The sequence below is a fragment of the Nasonia vitripennis genome, chromosome 3, assembly GCF_009193385.2.
Source record: "Nasonia vitripennis strain AsymCx chromosome 3, Nvit_psr_1.1, whole genome shotgun sequence".
NCBI lineage: Eukaryota > Metazoa > Arthropoda > Insecta > Hymenoptera > Pteromalidae > Nasonia > Nasonia vitripennis.
Window position 1 is genome coordinate 10,084,646 of NC_045759.1, and position 6,515 is coordinate 10,091,160.

Genomic DNA, 6,515 nt, shown 5'->3' on the forward strand with positions numbered 1-6,515 from the left:
CCAATAAACAATAAGTTCTCTAAAAGCGCACTTAAAGATGACTTTCTCTGGGTAAACAGACATCTTTAAGAAATTCTAATAGGAATCATTTAAGATGGCTTATAGGTTGCGGAGTGTCCAGCCGAAAGTCATCTTTATGCAAACCCAAAGATATTTTTAAGATATTGATATTTTAGCTTATTTCTCTATAAAAGTAAACTTTAAGTCGTCATAAAGACTACTGTAAAAGAAATATATTCTACGATGTTCTTTTCGAAAGAGAGCTTAAAGTCAACTTTTAGATATCCTTAAAGATATCGTTAAGCTGGCTTCTTGGGACTAGGATTTCAATTTGATATATTTGTAAAAAGTTTCATAAAACTGGAACCAAAAATAGAATTAATGTTATCACATTAATTGATAACATTAATTCTATCATCGGTTTACCAGTTTCATGAAACTTTTTACAAATATATATCAATATATCTACATATAGAAAACTATTTTAATTAAAAAAATTAAACATGAATATTTATTTTTTAGTTTCATTGGTAAGGCACATTTGTACGTAGATCATTGATCACTGTCACAGACAGCCATAATGTTATCACATCAAGTTACAAAAATTAAATTTATACGAAAGTAATCGAAAATAATAGTACTAACTTATTAAAATAAGTTTTACAAAAGAAGTAGCATGCATCTACATTTAAAGCAGATACATTATAATATTTGGTAATCTATAAATACTGCATCAGGCAAATATCATTAAATAAATAAACAATATTTTAATAGTTATGACAATGGAGTCATAAGACACGATTAAATAAATTTCTCTCGTTATTATTTTCTAACTGAGCTTGTCTCCTGGCTTGTTGTTCTTTGTATCTTTTGCGGTCTCCAGTCTTTTGCAACCATTTTTGCATGCGTTTTATTATCTGGTCTTCAGGAGCGTTGAGCTTATCCTTAATTACTCCTATAAAAAGAAAAAGTGCAACATTATACATAAACTTATTTTAATATTCAAAATTTAAAGCGAATAAGTAAAAGTTAAAGTAGTCTTATCAATATTAATCAAATGTTGTAAACTATTTTGAAAAGATTTAGAAAGACGTCGCTTCTGCTGTCTAGCAGACAGTTCGTCAAAAGGTTTTCTACTTGACATTCTCAAACAGTTTCCTGGTCTAAATCATTAATAAAAAATGTTGAATTCACCTTTGTAAATTGTTGAAAAATGTAGAGTTCGAAACACCTTCAGCCAAGCCTTGAGCCGCGTACTGGACTCCACAAAATGCACTGATCAATAGAAATGCAGCTGTTAGCATTCAACGATATCTGTAACACATAATTGATAACACTTAGTTTTTACACTTTTGTAGACATAATAATCATTACATAAACACAAAATGAAATTGAAATAAATCAATCCCCAGTACCACTGAGGTTTAGAGGTTAGAACAAATCTTTTACAAGTTTTAGGATAAGCACTGACATTATATACGCAACTATATACTAATAAAAGCATATTGATAATATTTTGATACTTACATACGTATAATAATTGTAAAAACTGTTTATTCCGCCATGCAAAACGCCGTGTTATTTCACAATGCACTAACGCACTCCTCACAAGCCGATGGAATTTCGAAGTATACACATTAAGAACTCTTACAGTCCGCATTTTAAGATTTCTTGGAAAAAGTCGTTGGAGGTGTAGCGATATTCCAAAAGTTGCCAAAAAGAAAACTCGCGGAAAAATAACCTCAAAAGAGTAGCAGACAGGGCGACCGCTGAGAGAGCGCGCCTGGAGCGCGCTCCGAAACTCCGAAAGTCATCTTTTTTCATATCAGTTTGGACAACTTTTAGAAAACTATGCATGCGTTTCAAATTGTCATACACAACTTTATCTAGAAGATATCTAATATGATTAGTTTAAAGCAATCTTTAAGCGCTCTCATATAGGATATTTCTGAAACTTTTTTCTAAAAAATAAGTCTTAAAGGAAATGTCAAAAAGATGTCTGAAAGTGATCTTTAATGAACACTATTTTAATTTGTCAATACTTATCTCTGAAAAAGTCGTCAAGTCGACAACTTTAAGAAATCCTAAAAGAATTCTTAAAAAAGTAATTCATAAGATATCTAAAAAGTGTTTGGTGACCCTTTTCTATGGCCTAAAAGCTATCAATTTGATAGCTTTTAGAAAATCTTAAAGACGTCTTCCGAAAGATAGGTAATAAGCAATTTCAAATTTCAGTAAGTTGTCTAAAAGGCATCTTTTTGATGTCTTTTAGAAATTCTTAAAGAGCTCTCGAGAAAGATAAGTATTCAGATGTCTAAAAGTCCGCCAGTGTTTATTGGGTCTATATGTCCAGTAAAATTAGCTGTGAAATCGCCCTGCGGTAGAAATGGCTGCATTTTGGATATTTGGTAAATCGGGGTCGGAAAAGCCGATTCTGAAATTTGCAGCTTCCTAGAACGAGGGGTTCTATGCGAAAACAGCGTGCGAAAGTTATTTTTGCTTATATCTCGAGATCGGCTTGACCTATGAAAAAATGGCTGGCATCAATGGAAAGAGCGTTAAATTTTGAATTGGAAACGATTTTTTACTCGATTCCGATGAGCGCAAAGTTTCGAGATAATTAATGAAAAAGAAATTTGCTTGGTGTAGAGGCAGGGGAGGGGAGCGCGCAGACGACATGGCCGCCACCGCTCTCTCCGCGCGCAGCGGCGGGACGGCGGGAACCGAGCCGCGCTTGAATGCGTCCTGCGAAAATATCATTTTTGACTTCGCGGCGACACCCGGAAAACTTTGTAAATTACTTGAATAAAATGTTTTTGTTAGACCTATTTTTTAAGGAAGTAAAGGTAATCACAAGGAGTATGTACATACAATTCTTCTTATTAAAATTAATCTTGTGAATAATTTATGAAAATATTGGGATATCATTTTTAAATGTGGCTATTACACAACACAACGGGTAAATAATAGAAAGATAAAAATGTTAATTTAAAGTTGACCTTTTTATACAATGTTATAAATGACCCTGACTATCGCAACTTATTTAATTATTTTCTCTGTGTTTATTAACAATTCCGTTTTGAAATATAATTATTTTTATAACTCCTTTTATGGTTCTTGATTTTTCTATATAATAAAAGGTATTAGTATTTTCAAAATCATAGCTATACTATACTATTTGATGTTCTTTATTTTACGAAAGTATGAAAAATATGAAACGCAATTACTACTAAATTTTTGGTAATCTCGAAATAGAATTTCGAGAAAAATTTTTTAATTCAGATTATTTAGTGCGATATAAATATCAGTGTCTCAAATGCACTCTAGAAAAAATCATTCGCGACGTATCATATAACCGAACTCATCCCAACATCCTGTCACCACATACTAAATGTTTATAAATTATGAAAGTCAACGCCACATTCTCAATTCATTACTCGAGCTGGCTAATCATACGTCAGAACACTCTGGTATCTCATCGAAGTAACATCGTGCTCTAAAGAGTGTATTCCAGAGTCATTTTTAACTAAAAATCTATTAGAAATCACAAAATTATTGTTTTTTGAGTGTGTGCCTTGGCAGTTTTTTAAATTGTGATATCAGCTTATTGATTGGTTTCTGAATCCTAGAAGAATATTTTATTATTTTCGAAGAATTTATTCAGAATTACGGTATGTACACATATTTTATTTATTCATATAAATGCTAGAAATTTAGATTAAATATTTTAATACGATTGACATTTAAAAACTTTATAGCAAAGAAAATAAATATTTATTGAAAAAAGATGCTAGGTTTGTAATGCAATAAAATAGTGTCCGCACTACATAATGACATTATTCAAATAATGCACTGCAGTAGATTTATGTCAAATACTTTTTCATTTTAAATAGTACAAGTAAAAGTGTTAAGTTAGTGTATGCGTTAGATATGAAAATATTATTTGCATTTTCGCAACGAAAACTAGTACATTATTACGCTCTTTTGCGCAAGATATCTGATTCGAACTATTTGAATTTTGCATCGTGTAATATGGGCTTTGCCGAAATCAAAGTCGAGATTGAGTGTAAATGATAAGAGGTAAAATCAAGCTCATTTTTAAAAATGTCCATATTACACGATGTTAAATTTAAATAGCTCGAATCAGATATTTTACCTGTCAAGTGTACATACATTTCGCACTCCCGCGGCAAAATGTAGTACATTTTATACTTTATATTAATGCATGGTTAGCGAGTTCAATTGCACCACGTACAAGTACTTGATTCTTTTTATTTTGATTTGTAATACTTTTATTTATAGCAGCCTACGCGATTTGGATTATATTTATATTACGCTTGTTTTCTTAGAAATTTTTACGTGAAAGCTGAAATTTTGCGTAGGTCTTCTTAATATTATAACGAGTATATTGTAGTTTTTATTTTATTCTCTAAACTTTAAAAACATGGCAGTCTTACATGTTCATCGACTATTTTTGACCTCGCTTCATATTAACCTGCAAACTTTGAAATCGAAAATTACGGAAATATGTTCGGTAACCAATATTGGGAAAAACGAGAATTTTGTATACACTAGACGCATATATCTTCAGAGTTTCACATTGCATACTCTTAACATTCGTTGGTAGGGTTCGTTTTATACACAAGAATTTAACACGAATTTTTATATGAATTCTTTTTACACGTACGTTTTTACATTGAACACAAAGAGACTCGCTACGCTCGGGCGCTTAACCTCGCCGTGCCAGAATGTGCCTCATACGACACTTGTATCGTAATGTACTATGGGTCACTGAAACTAAAGAAATCGCTTCCGCGCATACAAAAGTATATGAAATATGACTATTTCATTTTTTCAGCGTCATTGGTGCACCGGTTAAACCAAATTTGGGATGCAAGGTAATGCCATTTTTCCGCTCATTGGATAGCTATATTGTTGAGAACATTTATTACTTATTTAATTCATAATTAACTATACATACTTAATAATTATATAGCTAATTTCGATAATATTAATAAAAAGTTCATACAATAAGTTTTCCGGATGTCGCCGCGAAATAAAAAATGATATTTTCGCAGGACGCATTCAAGCGCGGCTCGGTTCCCGCCGTCCCGCCGCTGCGCGCGGAGAGAGCGGTGGCGGCCACGTCGTCTGCGCGCTTCCCTCCACGGCCTCTACACCAAACAAATTTCTTTTGCATTAATTATCTCGAAACTTTGCGCTCATCGGAATCGAGTAAAAAATCGTTTCCAATGCAAAATTTAACGCTCTTTCCATTGATGCCAGCCATTTTTTCATAGGTCAAGTCGATCTCGAGATATAAGCAAAAATAACTTTCGCACGCTGTTTTCGCATAGAACCCCTCGTTCTAGGAAGCTGCAAATTTCAGAATCGGCTTTTCCGACCCCGATTTACCAAATATCCAAAATGCAGCCATTTCTACCGCAGGGCGATTTCACAGCTAATTTTACTGGACTACTAGTCCGACGGATCGGAGTAGTGGCTATCGCGTTAGTCGCTATGAAGTTCTCCAGCTTTTCCGAAAAAGTCCTCCATTTTTCTATGCAGTAATATGCATTAAACAGCGCAACAACAATAAAAAACACAGTATGAAATCCAATTGTAAACGTGCTCGGAAAGCCAGCGGCGTCAGGCAAATTGGCGCGGAGTAGAGAGTAACGGTCGTTCCGATTCTACAGACAGCTGTTATACCGACGGGGTGGCGCTGCTGGAATGCCGACTCGGCGCACGGGCTGCGCTGATCGGAGTAGCTGTTACTCCGATTGCAAGAGTAGCGCCTACTTGGTTTGGCTGTGCAGTTATTTCTTACGATCAAGTGCGCTTGAGTTGAAAAGCCGTATTTCTTCTACAATAACTGAGATGCATATTGTATCATAAATATTTTGTCTCGTCGATTATAGCTGAATGGTAAATTGAACTACTGGCACATTCTTGAAAAACAAAAATGGTACATTATTTGCAAAAATATTCGTATTGGCAGATTGCGTAAGTAATGGTGGTTACAAAGATTCAAATACAGTTTACTTTATCGAAAGAGCCCGCCAAATTTATAGCTTAAAATATGATAAGTCGGCAATTTTTAGGGAGGTTTTGCAGAATTTCTTATAGATTGAATCATCAGATTTCAGCAGAATTTCGCAGCACGCATTTTTTAGCGTAAGAATTTCTTCCATTAACAAATCCTACTGTTAAGCACTTCTAAAGCAATTGATATAAGCTATACCGATTTTTTAGCTTAGCACACAATTTTTTCGTGATTCTCAGAAGCATCTTTGCGTAGACGTCGATAGGTATGCCATTCATAGTTAAACAATGCATCGGATGTTTAGAAAAAGAAACAATTACATTCATATTCTTTATAACTTTTTAGCTAACGTTCTTATGTGCCATTTTTTTTTTATTTTAAAATTTGTATAATAGAGACGGTGACTCTCGACTTATCTCCGCGATTTTTGCCGTATTCAATTGATGTCTTTAGGTACTTGAGGGCATTA

General features: G+C 33.7%; 1 protein-coding gene and 1 long non-coding RNA gene across 3 annotated transcripts in view; one reads left to right on the plus strand and one right to left on the minus strand.

Moving 5' to 3' along the window:
- Positions 1 to 482: 482 nt before the first annotated feature.
- Positions 483 to 1,945, minus strand: LOC100678433. The gene is made up of 3 exons (XR_134060.5): positions 1,528 to 1,945; positions 1,195 to 1,314; positions 483 to 955 (listed from the first exon to the last, which is right to left on the minus strand). It is a non-coding gene; the product is annotated as an uncharacterized LOC100678433 (long non-coding RNA).
- Positions 1,946 to 3,456: 1,511 nt separating this feature from the next.
- The window catches only part of LOC100114497 (ecotropic viral integration site 5 ortholog), a 51,007-nt gene continuing 47,948 nt past the window's right edge, over positions 3,457 to 6,515 (plus strand). The window contains exons 1-2 of one of the 2 annotated variants that reach the window (XM_032598673.1): positions 3,457 to 3,671; positions 4,859 to 4,898. The gene's annotated coding sequence lies outside the window, so the exon portion shown is untranslated. The remainder of the gene's footprint in view (positions 3,672 to 4,858; positions 4,899 to 6,515) is intronic. The other variant, XM_032598674.1, reaches the window with a different exon arrangement.